This window comes from Miscanthus floridulus, chromosome 6, assembly GCF_019320115.1.
Source record: "Miscanthus floridulus cultivar M001 chromosome 6, ASM1932011v1, whole genome shotgun sequence".
Lineage (NCBI taxonomy): Eukaryota > Viridiplantae > Streptophyta > Magnoliopsida > Poales > Poaceae > Miscanthus > Miscanthus floridulus.
The window spans coordinates 135096043-135115405 of NC_089585.1; the positions used below are offsets into that span (position 1 = coordinate 135096043).

Sequence of the window (19363 nt, forward strand, 5' to 3'; positions counted from 1 at the left end):
AATAATTAATTTATGCTAAGCCAATGACTGCAAGTAACCGAATCTCTTTTTATATAGAATAAGCGGCTCATCATCATTTAACCATTTAATAAAGATAAATCTAATGAACATATTAGATCTCGTCTATCGCTATGACCAGTGGGGCATGAGGCAAAATCATGCAGGCTGTAGAAACAATAATAGATTTAACGACCCTAACTCATTACTAATATCAGTGGGGCATGAGGCAGAATTATGCAGGCCATAATACAATAATAAGATCATGGGGCTAACACATCTTTCAACCTATCTTTACTTCAACGGTCTCGTAATGTGAACTGCATATGTAAAAGCACTCGATATCGGCTAAAACAGTCGATTCAGGCATAGCGCACAGTTAAGGTCATGCCCTATCAGCATCAAATCTACCAAGTAACGATCCCCACTCTACGATGCTAATAGTGGGGTGTGAGGCAGAATCACACAGGTCATGATAACAGGCCATGAAATGGTTTTTGTTAGCCAATAGATCTATTCAAGGCAAAACATGCCTTAACCGCATACTATGCATGATCAAGATTAATATAAAACGGCCGATAAAACATAACTCATTGTTTTAGATGCAGATTATATTAGTTTAGATTAACAAACGATGGGTTAAATAGGATATAAGGCCGATCTAGATCAATCCCAATTGGGCGAAGTGATATTGCTGTAATTAAATAAATAATGGAAGCAATAAGTAATATTAGTAACTTAATGAAACTATCCGAAGGAATGCCACCATTAGATAGAGCCGATAACTTGACCTTAATCTAGTTCGAGCAGTGGAGGTCGACCAGATTGATACAGCCTTACTTGAACAAGACAAGAGTCGATAACTAGGTTATACCAGAGTCGCAGTGGTGATCGACTGGATCGATGCAGCTGTACGAACAGAAGTATAAGCCATTACGGTACTTACAGACAAGCAGTGGAGGTCGGTCGGATCAATGCAGCCGTACTTCCTGAAGAACTCGCCGAGACCTACTCTACTCCAACTCCTAAGGGGTAGCCGGAGCCAAAAAAGTAAGTAACATATATTTGATTGATTGTGTGTCCTTTTACAATAGCTGGGGTCCAATATTTATACTCGGGACCTACGCATGACTCCTACCTAAGCACGACTCATCACAATTTTTGCCTAAGAGAAAATATTCCAAATTTAAGATAACTTGGACCCTAATATTTCCCTTTTTATAGAGTCCAACATGTTTTGTTCCAGCACCGATCATAGCCTTTATCGTTATCTACTGACGCTATCTGAAGAAAGCCGATTCTAGTGTTACGTTCGAATCAGCTGATACCAACCTGCATGCAATTGATCCCTTAATAACATGATCTTGGGAGCTTTTCGAGTCCCTGAGATTCTTCTTCCAAATTTTGGTGTAAACAGATATAAACTTGTAGGAATTGTTGTGATAAATTGGTAATAGTGTTGACTCTAAAACTTTCACAGTAAATTCCTAACATTATTAGATGCTCACTGTAATTTTTGTAGCTCCATAATAATTAGTTTGCTAGGGTAGCTAAATAAGCCCTAGTTCGAATATATATATTTAATCAATAAAATGCCAAAACACCTTGGGATTATAGAACTAAAATATTTTCTAGAAACGAAGCCTTACTTGATGACGTGGATACATAGCCTAGTGCGTTAGTCATTAGAGCTAGCTTGTTAGCTTGTGAAGCGTAATCGTATTCTTAGAGTTGCTATTGTCGTTGGTTAATTACATTTTTTTGCATTGCATCTACGTATATCATAATAGGGACAACGATGGATCATGGAGTTGACTAGGGAAACAGAAAAGATGGTACCTCAGTGATTGTGTCACCATGATGAAGTGCTAACCTTTGGTTATATCTTACCCAGGCAATCCTCGATGCATAACCCCTATTATTCTGTACTTTATTTTATGCTTGTGCATTAAGTTTTAAGGAGTTGAATGAAACCCACTTGCATATATATATATATATATATATATATATATATATATTCTTATCCTATGAGTCCTACTAGTATGTTAGGATCATGTAGATTGCTATGCTAAAGGATTTCGGTAGAAGTCGAGTGATTATCTGTCACTCGCGAGAGATAGGAAAAATATTATTGTTCTTATTATCCTATAACTATCACATGAAATATATATATATATAGATGATAATTGGAGACCGGACGGAATTGTACTTTGGATCTGGATTTGGTTAGGCAATCGAACAAGGCTCGGGTTGCACTTGTTCCGCCTGTGTCAATTGAGGACCGTCTGTTGCTGTGGATGGTAGTCAGGTCACAGACTTATTATCCTGAGCACATACTTGCTTATGGGAGCGGAAAGACTTGTTACTCTCTTGTTATGAGTTCCAACTCTTTCCGGACCAGCTTTTAGGGGTGGGTATTAGGTGGAGGTCTAAGCACCATACTAAGATCGAGTCTCAGGTGTTGGGGGCTTGGAGTCCAAGTTTGGACGAGGACCTAGACCCCTTGATAGGAGTAAGACGAGTTGGTTCTGTTTATGCCCAGGGTACAAGTGGGGCGTGTGTTTCGGGGTACCCAGCTAGGATACATTGATTCATGAATCGCTGTTTCTCTGAGACGGTACCGACTTGGCTATGGTCTAGCACCATAGTAAGAACTGAAATATGAAAGATGGTAAAATAGTTTTGATTGCTTACCACCTGCTTAAAAGTAGCATAGGTGCTTATATAGAATGGTTAGTTAATGAACTAATGATGATTGCTAATAAAATTGAATATAAGGACACACGTTTAGTAATACTTTCTACAGATGCAATAACCCACAAGCAAGATAACCTTGCATATCCTTGGAGTTTTTTATTTTCCTTCTATCGGGTAAGTCTGGTTGAGTACAACCGAGTATTCAGGGTTTTATCCCCCTATTGCAGGTGGCCAGAGGATACATAGAGCTGACTCTTGTGTGTGGAAACCTTCTGGTGGGCTCAGAAAGGATTCCTTTCATGCTACGGTCGTAGTGTTTATTTATAACCCTCACTAACGGTTTTTATAAGAAAAGATGTAAAATCTGCTAGCATCTCTTGTATATAAATGTTTACTATGTTAATACTTTACCATGTCATTAAATTAATCTTTGTTTCCGCTGTAACTCTGATCATATATCTATTTTCCGCTACAAGATAAAACTTGTGAACTAGAAATGTTGTAATAAAGTGATGTAAGAAATGACTAAGAATGTTGTAAGCTTTGTTCTCTCATTTTTTATCCAGGCGAGAAAATGTGGATTTTCGAGTTCTCCCTTGGGTGTGCTCGACAAAACCACATGGTTTAGTGTCCTCGCTTGGGTACTCAACGTCTAATGGAAGACAACTACTCTTGAGAGAGCATTAGATTAGGCAGTTCTGCCACATCCTGAGCCCTATGAATTGGCGTATACAGGAAGGGGGACAAGAGAAAGGTGTGAAAAGGCATGAAAACTGAAAAGGCGACTTAGCAAAATAGAGCTTCAGCTGGCAGCATGCAATAAAGTGTACAAAAAAATGTATTATATTGTCGAAGAGTTAAACTTTTTAAATTTGGTTAAATATATATATAAAAGATCTAATATTTGTGGTGTGTAATAAGTATGCGTATATTGACCACGGAATATATTTTAATAGTAAACTTATTTGAGGATACAAAGATTGATATGATTTTTAAAAGCAATATATTCCTATATGTTTTTATGTTCTAGTGTTTTTTTACATTCACACGTTCCAAAGGGCCCTTAACTATAAATTCTTCCCGCTTCATATTGTTGGTATTTTATAACGCACACAGAAAATTCCGCAAGCGCACGGATATCGTTATAGCTTTTACCCGGAAGTATTCCAGAGTATTGTATTTATCCACAGGGAAGCAATGGTTAAAGAAGTTGATAGTTCAGCATCATGTATCTACTAACTAGTATACCAATTAGACTAAAGTGAGGGTAAGTGATAAATGATAAGAGTTACGACACACACCTAGGGGAATTCTATGGTAAAATAAAAGAGTAGTTTATCTGAATTGAGAGGACAACGGGTGAGTACAAGGTTCCTAAATATTTCTCTATTTCTTTAGTTCTATTCTAGTATAAACTGATAACTAAAGTATGGGTAAATATAGCGATCGTACACACTAGCACTATGGGACATCGGAACACTAGCCACAGAAAGGGATGAGAAAGGGGCTAGGAAGCTCCGATTATCGTCCTACAAACACCAACCCGAACGTGGTGGACTACGTTGGCCGTCAGGGCTGTCACCACCTGGGCTACCATAACTATCCGTAGGATTGGGTGCAATCTCAGGTAATCTATAGTCTAGACACCATGTCTATACTATGGATTACTACTCTAGTCACACATGATAACTAAAGCGCTCGATGCGAGCGAAGATCCCATGTCAAAGTATGATAACTATACTAACCATACACATGAAAAGCATAAAAAGTAAATAGAGAAGATAATTGTATTTAAAGCATAAGTCTTGCAAAGGTAAGATACAAAGATATACCAGACCTACGAAGATTTCTCCAGAACCTGAGCAAAGCTCGACTCTCCCTAACTCTCAACTTAACTAATCTAATTCTACATCTTAAAAGTGTTGTGGAGATATTTGTATGCCTCGATCCCGAATGAGAGATGGCCTCCTGGAGGGGGGTCTAGGGCGCCTTATATAGTGGGGAGATGGAGTAGCGGCCAAGAAATCGCCGCGTCATCGATCCGCGCCATATTTATTGATCACCGTCGAATCAAACCGACCTTACTTGGACGGTGGGGGACTTTACTTGGTCGCCAATGAGGCTCCCAACCGACCTATGCAGAAAACCAGTCCAGAACCGGCTATTTGGGACTCCAACTGGAGCCGAACAAACAAAACCGTGAGCTGTCAGCTTTTCTGGGGGAGAAAATAGGCCTTTTGGGCAACTGGGCCGGGCGGCTCAGGCGGTTCACTCGCTCCTCCTGCGCGCGTGCTGCAAAACCGGCCTCTTGGCCTCTCCTGGCGCGCCACGTACCCCTCCTGGCCTGGCTCTGCGGTCGCGCTCGCGCATTCCCTGCCAGCACCACGCGTCGCCGTGCGACGGGCCGGATCCTGTCGCCTGTCCCCCGCGCTGGTGGCAGCTGGGCCCCGCGCCTGGCACGCGGTCGCCCGCTGTTGGCGCGCGTTGACCGATTGCTCCTTCGTGCGGAGCAACTGCGTGGCCATCAGCCCGCCACGTGGCCACCGTCGGTTGGGCTGCATGGAACTGTGGAGTGCTGACGTCAGCGCTTCTTTTTTCATTTGTGAAATTAATATCTTTTTATTCTGAGCTCCAAATATAGCAAGTAATATATCGGTTTCGATCAAACTTGACAAGCTCTTCGCAATGGTGCACTCCAATTCATCATTTATGATAGTTTTATTCGGTGAAAAATTAAATATCCTACAAAACAAGTAAGGGCACAAAAACTCGTGGAACTTGTTAGAATCAAACCCTATAACTATAGTTTGCCATTCATTCCATGTCAAATTATGCAATACTTAATGGTTATATTTGGAGTTTAATGATCGTCAACACATATAAAGTTCTTTCTATAACATCACTATTCTCACAGCAAAGCGCGGGGTATTCACCTAGTATAGCTGTGAGCACAAGCACATTTCTCTTACCTTGCAAGAGGTACAGGATCGCGATACCCCGCAACTCCATATTTCCTACTTTATGATATTGTAAATTTTTTGTTAACTCGTTCTTGACAAGCCCAATCCTTCTTATATTTTGGCTTCCAAAAAGTCTGTTCGGCCCTGGGCTGCTAGTCCCTTCTTTTTTTTTGAGAAATGCTAGTATTTTTTCTTTGAAAAAAAGTCTATTTTGCCTCCCTCAACTATCATTAAATTCAGCTTTTCTTCTATCAACTCTTTAGCCTTTCTCCTATGTGCCATTATGAAAGATGCTCCATTCCTACATGCCACTAAAATATTCACACGAACCCTGGTGCTATGACGCTAAACTCTTTTGTCCAACACGCCATTATGACCCGAAATGATCTAGGACTTGATTCTTCTAACTAGGCCTTAAGCCTATACAGGTTATCAAAACTTTTGTCCCAAGGCCCATAAATCTTATCCATGGCAAGATTTTTACCTTTATATACTCTCTTGTAGGGCACCACAATTTTGTGTGCATCCTTCAACCTCCTTTACAGTTCTGTTACACCCAGAGTTCCATCTTCCTTCAGACAATCAATCACCTGATTGCACATCCAGAACTATGTTACCCCTACACAGATTCCTTGCCTCCTAGTGCTCTAACACTCATGAGGGTAGGGGTTCCTTTTCACCTACAAAACAGTCAAGTAATGCACTTTTTACAAGTCACACAATACAAGAAAAATAGGGAGGAGTTAATGAAAACAATGTACTAACATATTACCTTAATAGTGTGCCCATCCCTTAGAGTTGAGGCATGAAGTCTCCACCTGTAGCCCTCACTCTGCTGTGAGCAGTTCACCCTATACCTCCCTATATCACTCTTCTCAATGTCATAGTTGAACTCATGTTTAACAGCAAGAGTAGCTAAAGCAATCTTAAAAGCATCCATGTCTAAATACATTGTTTCTACTAACATAGGAGGGTCCTTCTTATCACAATCAACATCAGACATATGTTCAGGCTCCCTATCTTTAACCATATCATCTATGTCTTCTACTTCACCATCATAGTCTATCTCAGAGGATTCATCAGCACCAGAACTCTCACCTTCCCTTTATTTACTCCCACCTTGGCTCTGAGGATTGGGAGGAGGTGGGGTATATTGGGGACCAAGGTCAATATACAACCCTTCCCCATCAGCACCCACATGCTCATTCATTAGGTTTGGGTTAGCCAGGTATTTAGGTTCAGTAGATTGAGTGTGTGTGGCATGGCTTGGTTCTGCTAAGCTTGGACAAGCAATTGAAGGGGTGAATGGGGGTTCAACAGAGTTCACAGTGCTACCAGAATCCCAATCAGGAATCATAGGGGGGTCATGAAAGTGCATTTGCCCCCTATGTGGGTTTTGGTGTATTGATGACATCCAAATTAGGGACTAATGTGATCTTAATGAGATATGTTGCAGCTATTAGTCCCATGAAAGATTCAAAGAGTTGATAAAGATGAAATGGTATCCCTCAATTCTTGAAGTTGTAAAGGCGGACGAACTCAAAACGATCTCCAAAGGTTTTAATTTTGTTTTTGAGTTTAGGATCCGCCGCACTATAAAGAGGGATGCAAGTTTAGTTGGTCTGAGGAAGATAGAGTGCTCAAGCATTTAAATAAAATCAAAAGAGAGTCACTCTAGCACTTCACGAGCACATAAAATAATTTTCTATGACTTTTGATGTCGGAAGTCCCGACGTATGTCGGAACTCCCGACAGTCGGAAGTCTCGACCTAAGCCAGGAGTCTCGGCACCTATGCTTCTGACTGCTCGCTGTCTGTGCACGTCGGAAGTCCCGACGTTCACCGGGAGTTCTGACCGTCGAAAGTCCCGACGTTCGCCGGGAGTTCCGACACTGTCCTGACCCATGCCGGGAGTCCCGGCATCAGCGGTGCTGGCTGTTTGTTTAACTGAGCACGTCGGAAGTCCCGACATTTGCCGAGAGTTCCGACACTGATTTTCACCCGTGGACTTCTGACCCGTTGTGAACAGTGTTTTCTATTGATGTCGGAAGTCCCAGGATCTGCGTCGGGACTTCCGACGTAGATCTGAACGGTTGGGTTTTCACTTGGAGTATAAATACTCCTCTCTTCACTTCTAACCATTACGGACTCATTTCACAGTTGACTCACTTCGTGCTGAACAGCTCCCAAGCAACTAAAGCACCCTCTCCTTCGTCCTTTGCTCCGATCTTCGATCCCCTTAGTTTTTGAGTGAAAGGAGAATGTATTAAGTGAGAGCATCACTTTGGAAAGCTTGAGCACTTGATTTCTTCGTCAAGCCGGTTGTCTTTGCGTCTATTACTCTTGGGGTTTTGCCCCTAGCTAGCTAGGCGTTGCCCAAGAGCTTCCATCTTGTGGAAGAGCCTTGGGAAGTTTGTATCACCCTTCGATTTCTTAGTGGAAAGCTTAAGTGACCTTTGTGGTCGCTTTGAGAGAGGCAAGGAGGTGGAAAAGACTCCGACCTTGGTGGTCACCTCAACAATGAGGACGTAGGAGCTCCTTTGTGGGGTTGCCGAACCTCAGGATAAATCCTTGTGTCCCACGTGCTAGTTGTTGTTGTGATTGCTTGAGATTACTTGTATGTGATTGTCTCTTTGTCTCCAAAATCTCCATTTTAGGGTTTGGACTCGATCTATGGTTTGGAGGCATTACGGCGTCAAGGGAGTGACCCAACATCTTCACCAAACCACTAGGAAGTGAGGTTGTAAGATTATTTATCCGCAAAGTTAAATTTGGCACTGCTTTTGTAGTTCACTTAGGCGTCGGGACTGCTGACGTTTGTGTCGGAACTTCTGACAACGTCGGGAGTTCCGACCCAAACATCGGGACTTCCAACAGTGGCTGACAGATTTGAACTTAGCATTTGTAGTAAATTTTTAGATACGCCTATTCACCCCCCCCCCCCCTCTAGGCATTGTTAGATACTTTCAATTGGTATCAAAGCAAGGTCTTCTCTTTGTGTTTCACCACGTGAGAAGAAACAATGTCGGAGACCGACAATATGCAAGCCGTTGCCGTCGAAATGGCCAAGAAAATAGCTGAAGAGTTGATGAGTACTCAAGTCAAGCTCTTTCAAGATGAAATGAAAAAGATGCAAGATGAGATGAGCAAGTTGAAGGAAGAATTGAGCAAGAAGGTTGATGAAGCAATAAGTGGCAAGAATGATATTAGTGACAAGAATGAAGCAAACAAAGATGCCGCTAGTGATATTGGAGCCGGTGAGCATGCTCATGGAAAAGGAATATATTCACACATGAGTTTTGACTATGGACAAATCATGAAAGGTTCAACACTACATACTCCATCCGTCAATATTGGCAAGCCTCCTCACTTTGATGGAACAAGATACACCGATTGGTCTTACAAGATGAAGATGCATCTAATAGCCGCAAGACTTTGGGAAGTTGTGGATATTGGTGTGATGATTCCTACCGATGAAGATAAAGAGATAACTCCGGAAGAAGTGCACAACCTCCATCAAAATGCACAAGCCATAGCATTGCTTGTGTCAAGCCTAGCTTCGGATGAGTTTAGAAAAGTGAATGGAATAGAAAGTGCAAAGCAAATTTGGGATACTTTGAAAGTATCATTTGAAGGAGATAAAAGTGTGAGAAAAGGCAACATAGAGTTACTTCATGGTGAATTGGAAAGATTTGTATTCTTACAAAATGAAACAACACAATCCATGTTTGATAGGCTCATGGCATTGGTCAACTGCATAAGAGCTCTTGGTAGCAACGAATGGGATGACAACAAAGTTGCTATAAAAATGTTGAGAACCTATAGAGCCAAGAACAACATGCTAGCGTCCGTGATCATGGAAAGGCCTGGTTATGATGAGATGACACCTCAAGAAGTTCTTTCAAAGCTCAAGCATCATGAGTGTCTAGATGAAGATGCAATCAATGCTCACAATCAAAATCCTAATGCAATGGGATTCAACAAGAGTGCCACCCTTAAAGCAACTCAACAACATGAAGGTCAAGTTTCAAGTCAAGAAAAGAAGAAGAAAGTGAAGGATGATTCCTCAAGTGGAGAAGAAGATTCTGATGCGGAGGTTGCATTTGTGATTAGAAATCTTAGAAAGTTTATGAAGAAGAAAAGCAACCACAAGACCTATGGTGATGGTAAGAGAAGGTTTAAAAAGAGATTTTGCTATGAATGTGGTCAAGTTGGTCACTTCATAGCCGATTGTCCTAATAAGAAAAAGAAGCACAAGCATGACAAGGAAGAAGATAAGAAGAACAAAGGCAAGAAGAAAGGTGAAGCTCATCTTGGGAAAGAATGGGAGTCAAGTGATAGTAACTCAAGTGATGATGAGAAGAAGAAGAAGGGAGCCGCAAACATCGCCATCCACCACTCTTCTTCACCAACCATGATCTTCCCCGACTTAACTTCATCACCAAAGCTCTTCTCCAACCTATCTTCACCACCGAGGCTCTTCTCCAACCTCATCGACAATGACTACTACACCCCAACTTGTCTCATGGCAAAAGGGGAGAAGGTACATACTACACCCGTTTCCTCTAGTGATGAGTATGATAGTTGTGATGATAACATAGAAGAAATTGAAGCAATCATGAGTCATCAAGGCACCCATCAATCAAGGAAGGCATTGGCTACAATAGGTATGATGGAAAGGCAAATGGAAGGAATATAATAAATGGTGTGCCTTGTGTGAAGTTCAACAAGGGGGTTGCTCTTGATGAGCTTATATGCAAGGCCAACAACAAGGTATACATTCCAAAGATCCAACCTACAAATACCAAGACAATCAAGACAAAGCAATCCGATGTCCTCAAGCCACAAGCACCTCTTCCACGGTGCTATGCTAGTGACTATATGTGTTGTTGGGGCAAGGATGGCAAGATTGTGGTTAAGTATGTTGGTGCCCAAAAGAGAAAGGAAATTATGAGGAGTGTTTGGGTGCCCAAGTTTTATGTGACTAACCCCCTAGGACCCAAATCTTTTTGGGTACCTAAAATAAAAGCTTAATTTGTTTTTGTAGGAATATTCCTCCGGTGGAACAAGTTGGGTGTTGGATAGTGGATGCATCAATCATATGACCAGAGAGAAGGACATGTTCACATCATTCTAACCAAGTCATGATCAAAGTGGAAATATTGTGTTTGGTGACAATGGAAAAGGTGAAGTACTCAGTTTGGGTAAAATTGCAATATCAAATGATAATTCCATTTCCAATGTCTTACTTGTGAATTCGTTGAGATACAATTTGTTGTCCGTTTCACAACTTTGTGAGATGGGTTACAATTGTCTCTTTACGGATAAGGGTGTGGAAGTCTATAGAAGGGAGGATTCCTCTATTGCATTTATGGGTCATTTAAAGGGGAAACTCTATCTAGTTGATTTCACATCAAATAGAGTAAATCCTGAGACTTGTTTAATGGTAAAATCTAGCATGGGTTGGTTATGGCATCGCTGACTTGCCCATGTTGGGATGAGGAACTTGGCCAAACTTCAAAAAGGCAAACACATCCTTGGACTAACAAATGTTTCCTTTGAGAAAGATAGGATTTATAGCGCATGCCAAGCGGGAAAACAAGTTGGAGCTAAACATCCCGTCAAGAATGTTATGACAACCGAAAGGCCATTGGAGTTGCTTCACATGGACATATTTGGACCCGTTGCTTATATAAGCATTGGTAGTAACAAATATGGCTTTGTAATTGTTGATGATTATTCTCATTTCACTTGGGTATTCTTTTTGCGTGAAAAGAGTGAAGTCCAAGGAATCTTCAAGAAGTTTGCGAAAAGAGCCCAAAATGAGTTTGATGTCAAAATCAAAAGAGTTAGAAGTGACAATGGGACGGAGTTCAAGAACACCAACATTGAAGAGTTTCTTGATGAAGAAGGAATCAAGCATGAGTTTTCGATTCTATACACTCCACAACAAAATGGTGTTGTGGAGAGGAAGAACCAAATGCTCATAGAAGCCGCAAGAGCAATGTTGGATGAGTACAAGACTCCAACCAACTATTGAGCAGAAGCGGTTAACACGGCATGTCATGCCATCAACCACTTATATCTTCACAAGATAAGAGAAAAGACCGCCTACGAACTTCTAACCGGTAAAAAGCCTAAGGTGCACTACTTTAGAGTTTTTGGATCCAAGTGTTTCATACTTAACAAGAAATCCAAAAGTTCTAAGTTTGCATCAAAGGTTGATGAAGGTTTCATGCTTGGTTATGGTACTAACGAACATGGATATCGTGTTTTCAATAAAACCACCAGTTTGATTGAAATTGCGATAGACGTGACTTTTGATGAAACCGACGGCTCTCAAGAAGAGCAAGTCAATGTTGAGAATGTAGGTAATGAGGAAGCCCCACATGAAGCAATCAAGAAGCTTGCTATTGGTGAAGTAAAGCCCATTGAAGACGAAGATGAAGACCATGTTGTGCATGATGATCTTGATCCAACCATTCATCATGTTTCATCAAATGAACATGGTGAAGCTTCCGCAATAAGAGATAGTCAAGATGGGAGATCAAAAGAAGCACAAGGTCATTCTCATGAAGATGGTGTCAACAATGGGGAAAGTAGTGAGGTCATCCCTCCACAAGCTCATGATTGTGATCTTCCAATCGATCATGACCATGATGATGATGATGATGATGATGGCCCTATCCAAATCCCATTGATAACATATTGGGGAGCATCCGACGAGGGGTAACTACATGTTTCCGTTTAGCAAGTTTTTGTGAATATTACTCGTTTGTTTCTCCTTTGGAACCTCGTAGGGTGGAAGAGGCACTTGATGATCCGGATTGGATGATAGCCATGCAAGAGGAGTTGAATAACTTCACTCGGAATAAAGTCTGGTCCTTGGTGGAAAGACCCAAGCAAAATGTGATTGGAACCAAGTGGGTTTTCCGCAACAAGTAAGATGAGCATGGAGTGGTAACAAGGAACAAGGCAAGGTTGGTGGCTCAAGGATTCACTCAAATTGAAGGCTTGGATTTTGGGGAGACCTATGCACCAGTGGCTAGGCTAGAATCAATTCGTATTCTACTTGCCTATGCCGCCCATCATGATTTCAAGTTATATCAAATGGATGTGAAGAGTGCATTTCTCAATAGCCCCCTATCCGAGTTGGTGTATGTAGAGCAACCACCAGGCTTTGAAGACCCCAAGTATCCAAACCACGTCTACAAGCTCGACAAGGCGCTCTATGGGCTCAAACAAGCCCCTAGAGCTTGGTATGATTGTTTAAAAGATTTCCTACTCAAACAAGGTTTTAAGATAGGAAAGGTCGATGCTACTTTGTTTACTCGCAAAGTCAATAATGATATCTTTGTTTGCCAAATATATGTCGATGACATAATATTTGGTAGTACTAATGTGGCTTTTTGTGAGGAATTTAGTAGGATTATGACAAATAGGTTCGAGATGTCCATGATGGGAGAGTTGAAATTCTTTCTTAGATTTCAAATCAAGCAACTCAAGGATGGCACGTTCATAAGTCAAACCAAGTACACCAATGACATGTTAAACAAGTTTAACTTGGACAAGGCCAAGCCCATCAAGACACCCATGCCAACCAATGGACATCTTGATCTTGATCAAGGAGGAAAGGATGTCGATCAAAAGGTATATCGCTCCATGATTGGATCACTCCTTTACCTTTATGCATCTAGGCCCGATATTATGCTTAGTGTGTGCATGTGTGCAAGATTTCAAGCTAATCCGAAAGAATGTCATTTTATGGTTGTTAAGAGAATTTTTTGGTATTTAGTGCACACTCCTAATCTTGGCTTGTGGTATCCTAAGGGCTCCACTTTTGAGTTACTTGGCTATTCTGATTCGGATTATGCCGGTTGCAAAATAACCTAAAAGAGTACTACCGGAACTTACCAATTTATTGGTCGTTCCTTGGTGTCTTGGAGCTCTAAGAAGCAAAATTCCATTACTTTGTCCACCACCGAAGCCGAGTATGTGGCGGCCGGCGCTTGTTGTGCCCAACTACTTTGGATGAAGCAAACACTAAAGGACTTTGGATGTAAGTTAACCAAGATTCCACTTTTGTGTGACAACGAGAGTGCCATTAAGTTGACAAACAACCCCGTAAACCACTCTCGAACAAAGCACATAGACATCCGGCATCATTTTTTGAGAGACCATGAAGCCAAAGGAGATATCACCATTCATCATGTGAGCACCAAAAAACAATTAGCCGATATCTTCACAAAGCCCCTAGATGAGTCAAGATTTTGTGCTTTGAGGAGTGAACTAAATATCATTGATTCTCGTAACGTGGCTTGATCCCTTGCACACACATTTTGTTTGATCTAGTTTGGAGAAAAGAATTGTGAAAACATTGTGTGTCACTTTCAAAATCTATTTTGTAATTTTCATGAGTGACTATTGTTTTGTATTGGATGAGTGAAATCTAGTCACCTATGAAAATATTAGTGTCCATCATATTTTTGCCCCACATGGCAGAGCGAGTGCAGGTTAAGGTGTTTTTCTGTTTCCCTGCATTAAAAGTCCCAACGGCCAGGAGTCTCGGCTCGTGCCGGAAGTCCCGACCGCCGAAAGTCCCGGCGTACGCCGGGAGTTCCGACGTAGATCTGACTGTGCCGGTTCCGTTCCCAACTCCTTTATAACTGGCCCCATTTTTTTACTGTGGTTCTCTTCCTCCCACCTCCACCGACGCCGCCTTGGCTTCGTCACATCATGCCCTCCCCTCCCACCACCGCCCTACCTCATGCTCCGGCCTCCTTTCTTCTTCCACCGCCGCCGGAGGTCTTACCGGTAGTGCCGACCGACCTCCCTCCCTTCCACCGCCCGTGCCCTCATTTTCTTCGGATTGTGGTGGTCTTATCATTGGTGTGGAGGAGATTCCATTGGTGGAGGAGATTCTATTGGTGAAGGAGATTGTGCCCGTGGATTTGTTCGTCGATGACTGCGATTCGTTTCTTTTCATCTCTTTTGTTCTCGTTTCAAGGTACTACCATGGTGTTCTAACCCTAAATCCAATGCACCTTATGTTTTGCCTCTATTCTTTCTTCCTCTCTACTCCTCTATCTCCCTTGTTTGGATGTGTGTCATGATTTGAAGCCCCATGAATGCGATGGTCACCGTGAGCGTCGGAAGTCCCGGTGACCGTCGGGAGTTCCAACCGTCGGAAGTCCCGACATACGCCAGAACTCCTGGCTGTTAGAAGTCTCAACTTCTGTTGGGACTACCGACCCTATGGTGACCACTCCATTCCCGTTTCTTCACTTCTCGATGTTTGTTCACCTCTCCTTGTATTGTTTCTTAGTTCCTTTTTGTGTTCTACGCAGTCATGGATGGTGGTAGCAGTCCCTCGCGCCATCAGGAAAAGCATTCCAAGAAGACTCAAGATCGTGCCGCTGTTCCCAAGCCGCCTGGCTGCACCAAGGTGTCTTACTCGCGTGGTGGTGCTGGTGGTTCCTGTGGCCATGGCCGTGGCGACTCGGGGTCATCAGCTGCTGCCCCTCCTCTTGCTCCTGCTCCTGTTGGGGCTGAGCTAATGGTTGATGAAGAAGAGGAAGCGTTGGACCGTGCCGGACGCACCCTTGCTGTTCCACCGCTTCGCACCTCGACTCATGGTCCGCCGAGGACTTTTCAGCTTGTTCCATTCACTGGTGTGTCGTCGGTCATGAGGGAGCCCTCCATGGCTCTGAATCCGGCTGGTGGCTGGACTCCTCCCCTTCTAGTGAATTATCGTCACCGAGTCAAGGACATCTGGTACAACAGAGGAAGGAACCTGTATGCAGAGGATGCGAAAGATCTCTGCCGTGAGTATTGTTTCTGGCACCCCTTCCATTATGATTTCTATGATTCCATTCTCTATCGAAAGTTTTGATGAAGAAGGAGCCACCGGTCCTTCAGATGAAGTGCATTGGTGCATATTCTCTTGGCAAGTACAAGGAACCCGAGCTGGAGCATATGGTTCGAGATATACAATCAATGGGGCTGTCCTACTTGCTAGAGTTTCAGAATAATTGGAACAACGAGCTGATCTGTTAGTTTTATGCTTCTTATCATCATGAGAGAGACCAGACCGGTGCTATGGACATTATTCATTGGACCACGAAAGGCAAGCACTATAAGGTGGACTTCGTCAATTTCTCTTGCCTTCTAGGTTTGGGTCACAGCGACTACAATGCGAATGAGTTGACTGAGTATGAGGATCTTGCTTTGGAGGAATATCAACACATGTATCTTGAGGGTCACAGAGCTGATGGACAGACCACATTTCTGAAGCCATACTATTATGTTCTGAACAACATCCTGAGACAGATATTGTATCCGAAGGTAGGTGACTCCACCTTCCTTCGTGATGATTCACAGAAGGTGCTTCAGAGATTTGGAGATGAGTTTGAGAAGTTCTCCATTAGCCGCTATATATGGAATAAGATTCATGATGCTACTGAGGATCCGGTAAAGCATCTTCCCTATGCACCGTACATCATGCATATCATAGAGCATGTATCCGGCATCCGTTTTCCCTATGACTCTGAGCATAAGGTCCTCAAGATATCAAACAAGACCTCTATCATTGCTGCTAGAGAACTCAAAGAACAAGCTGAGGCAGCTAGAGGGAAAGGTCCTTCGAGTTCTCGCTCTCGCCGTGCTGCTGCCACCACCACTGCTACTGCTGCTCAGTCATCCAGTGACGAGCCCCTCTCTTCGTCCTCCTCTAGAAAGAAGCCCAGCAAGTTCAAGTTCCTAATGACCTACATGTTTGGACAATGTTGTGCTAGTGCTCAGTGTGAGCACGACATGCAAGAGAGGCTATATCGATTAGAACAGCAAGCAGGAATTGTATCTTCTCCTCCACCGCCATTTGTGCCTCCTCATGATCCGTTGGCTTTATATGATGAGGCTTGTGTGGCGTACGATGATGATGCTTCTTCATGCCCACATGGCAAGGGGAAAGCAACTGAAGACGATGAGGAATATCAAGAGAAAGAAGATGATGAAGACGACGACGATGGTGAGGAAGGTGACCAAGGCAAAGATGATGACTCCGATGATGAGTAGTTGGTTTCTCATGCGGCCTACCCCTTTTGGCACTTGTTGACAAAGGGGGGGTGTTAGGCTTTGATTTATTGTAATAAGTTAGTTGGTCTTTATGTTTTGGAACTTTAAAACCTTTAGCGTGTATGAACTATGTCGTGTGGTGGCAACCGTGTGATGGACAACTATCTATTTATATGTGTGTGATGGATGATTATAGGATAAGCTATGTTTTAATCTATCTTATTTGCTTGTGCTTATCTCTACTTGTCATGATGAATGTTTTTTGTATGACCATGTGTTACTTAAAGTTTCTACTTTGAAATCGTGGCCATCATATTTTTTTACTTGTTGTGTGAAATAACATGTCATATTGCATCTCTTTTCACCGATACTTATTTGTTCACACATACTTGTTGCACCCCATGGATTGCAAAATTTAGGGGGAGCTTTTGTCTTGGTGTATGCAAATCATGTATACATGATTCCAATTGAAATTCAAATTCATGCATACATCAAGGGGGAGCTTTCCATAAATTTTGGGGTTCAAAAGTTTTAAAATCTTTCATTCTTATAAAAGCCTAAGTTGGTTGTCATCAATTACCAAAAAGAGGGAGATTGAAAGTACATTTGCCCCCTATGTGGGTTTTGGTGTATTGATGACATCCAAATTAGGGACTAATGTGATCTTAATGAGATATGTTGCAGCTATTAGTCCCATAAAAGATTCAAAGAGTTGAAAAAGATGAAATGGTATCCCTCAATTCTTGAAGTTGTAAAGGCGGACAAACTCAAAACGATCTCCAAAGGTTTTAATTTTATTTTTGAGTTTAGGATCCACCGCACTATAAAGAGGGATGCAAGTTTAGTTGGTCTGAGGAAGATAGAGTGCTCAAGCATTTAAATAAAATCAAAAGAGAGTCACTCTAGCACTTCACGAGCACATAAAATAATTTTCTGTGACTTTCGATGTTGGAAGTCCCGACGCATGTTGGAACTCCCGACAGTCGGAAGTCCCGACCTAAGCCAGGAGTCCCAGCACCTGTGCTTCTGACTGCTCACTGTCTGTGCACGTTGGAAGTCCCGACGTTCGCCAGGAGTTCCAACACTGTCCTGACCCATGCCGGGAGTCCCGGCATCAGCGGTGCTGGCTGTTTGTTTAACTGAGCACGTCGGAAGTCCCGACGAACGTCGGGAGTTCCAACCGTCGGAAGTCCCGACGTTTGTCGGGAGTTTCGACACTGACTTTCATCCGTGGACTTCTGACCCATTGTGAACAGTGTTTTCTGTTGATGTCGGAAGTCTCGGGATCTGTGTCGGGACTTCCGACGTAGATCTGAACGGTTGGGTTTTCACTTGGAGTATAAATACTCCTCTCTTCACTTCTAACCGTTACAGACTCGGACTCATTTCACAGTTGACTCACTTCGTGCTGAACAGCTCCCAAGCAACTAAAGCACCCCTCTCCTTCCTCCTTTGCTCCGATCTTTGATCCCCTTAGTTTTTGAGTGAAAGAAGAATGGATTAAGTGAGAGCATCACTTTGAAAAGCTTGAGCACTTGATTTCTTCGTCAAGCCGGTTGTCTTTGCATCTATTACTCTTGGGGTTTTGCCCCTAGCTGGCTAGGCGTTGCCCAAGAGCTTCCATCTTATGGAAGAGCCTTGGGAAGTTTGTATCACCCTTCAATTTCTTAGTGGAAAGCTCAAGTGACCTTTGTGGTCGCTTTGAGAGAGGCAAGGAGGTGGAAAAGACTCCGACCTTGGTGGTCACCTCAACAACGAGGACGTAGGAGCTCCTTTGTGGGGTTGCCGAATTTCGGGATAAATCCTTATGTCCCGCGTGCTAGTTGTTGTTATGATTGCTTGAGATTACTTGTATGTGTTTGTCTCTTTGTCTCCAAAATCTCCATTTTAGGGTTTGGACTCGATCTATGGTTTGGAGGCATTACGGCGTTAAGAGAGTGACCCAACATCTTCACCAAACCACTAGGAAGTGAGGTTGTAAGATTATTTATTTGCAAAGTTAAATTTGGCACTGCTTTTGTAGTTCACCTAGGCATCGGGACTGCTGACGTTTGCGTCGGAACTTCTGACAACGTCGGGAGTTCCAGCCCAAACGTCGAGACTTCTGACAATGGCTGACAGATTTGAACTTAGCATTTGCAGTAAATTTTTAGATACGCCTATTCACCCCCCTCTAGGCATTGTTAGATCCTTTCAGGTCACTACTTGGGCTATGATATGCAACAGTCAACAAGCAGCATTTGGAAACCTTATGTTTTGCAAACATTTCAACCAAATCTTGGTCAGTGCAGACTTGGATGTTCACTTTATTATCCATGTAGAAATAAAACAATCTCACTATGTCACCGTAGTCATGAGGATACTTGTTGACAATTTTAGCAATTAGGTCTATGAAGTTAGTGCGGTCAGCATCCACCAATTTGTTCAACGAAAACCACCACACACGAGAATTGGGAGCAACAATATGGATTTCTAAGTTGTAGCTACTTTCAGCGTCCATCCTACAGATGAACAAGGAGCACGCAATCAACACTATAAACATGGGGCACAAGCGCAGGGCACTAAATAGCAATCAACACTACAAACACGGGGCACCACAAAACCAAGGGGGGAAGCAATGAACTCACTCGTCCAAAA

General features: G+C 42.7%; 1 pseudogene; it reads right to left on the minus strand.

The window, feature by feature from the left end:
* LOC136461299 (protein DETOXIFICATION 42-like) overlaps positions 1 to 5219 on the minus strand; it is a 47362-nt pseudogene extending 42143 nt beyond the window's left edge.
* Between the last annotated feature and the right edge of the window lie 14144 nt (positions 5220 to 19363).